Source organism: Mus pahari, unplaced genomic scaffold, assembly GCF_900095145.1.
Source record: "Mus pahari unplaced genomic scaffold, PAHARI_EIJ_v1.1 scaffold_14932_1, whole genome shotgun sequence".
In the NCBI taxonomy this organism is placed as follows: domain Eukaryota; kingdom Metazoa; phylum Chordata; class Mammalia; order Rodentia; family Muridae; genus Mus; species Mus pahari.
This window is the reverse complement of record NW_018391784.1, coordinates 1-925: the sequence shown is the minus strand read 5'-3', so window position 1 is coordinate 925 and position 925 is coordinate 1.

Sequence of the window (925 nt, the reverse complement as noted above, 5' to 3'; positions counted from 1 at the left end):
GGGTCAGGGGCTGGTGAGATGGCTCAGTGGGTAAGAGCAACCGACTTCTCTTCCGAAGGTCCGGAGTTCAAATCCCAGCAACCACATGGTGTCTCATAACNATCCATAACAAGATCTGACTCCCTCTTTTGGAGTGTCTGAAGACAGGTACAGTGTACTNACATATAATAAATAAATAAATAAATAAACAAATAAATAAACTGGGACATTAGTCTCCAACAGATGAGGTTTCCAGAAAATATTTAAGATAAAAAGGGAAATTCTGCAGGGCATTGTGACTACACCTTTAATCCCAGCACTCGGGAGGCAAAGGCAGGTGAATTTTTGAGTTCAAGACAGCCAGGGCTTCAGAGAGAAACCCTTTCTTAAACAACAACAACAACAACAACAACAACAAAAAAAAAAAGAAATTCTTGGAGAACTCTCTCTCACATACATACACACACACAAACACACTCTCTCTCTCACCCACACACACATGCAAAGAGAGATCTGTTAGAGTAGTAAGCAAGCAGAATATAGACAGGGAGAAAGCAGAACATAGAGGAAGCAGACTGGAAAAGCCATATCAAGCAGAACACACTTGGTCAACTTGAATTCACAATTTGACTTCAGTCCTGCTTTTTGCTGCTCCCAGATAGTCCTTCTCCCTGAAACCCTTTTCAACCCTAGGCTGGCCCTGACACCATTTGTTGATGATGCTCTTTTTCTCTGTGTGCCCAGGTTGATGCCTTAGGAAACACCAGATAACCATATGTAATTGGAATTATCTCAGGGTCTTCAACTCCATTCCATTGAACAACTTGTGTATTTGTACCACATATAGGTATGTTTTTTGTTCCAGATTGATTGTGGTGCTAGTTCTCTCTCTCTCTCTCTCTCTCTCTCTCTCTCTCTCTCTCTCTCTCTCTCTCTCTCCTCTCTC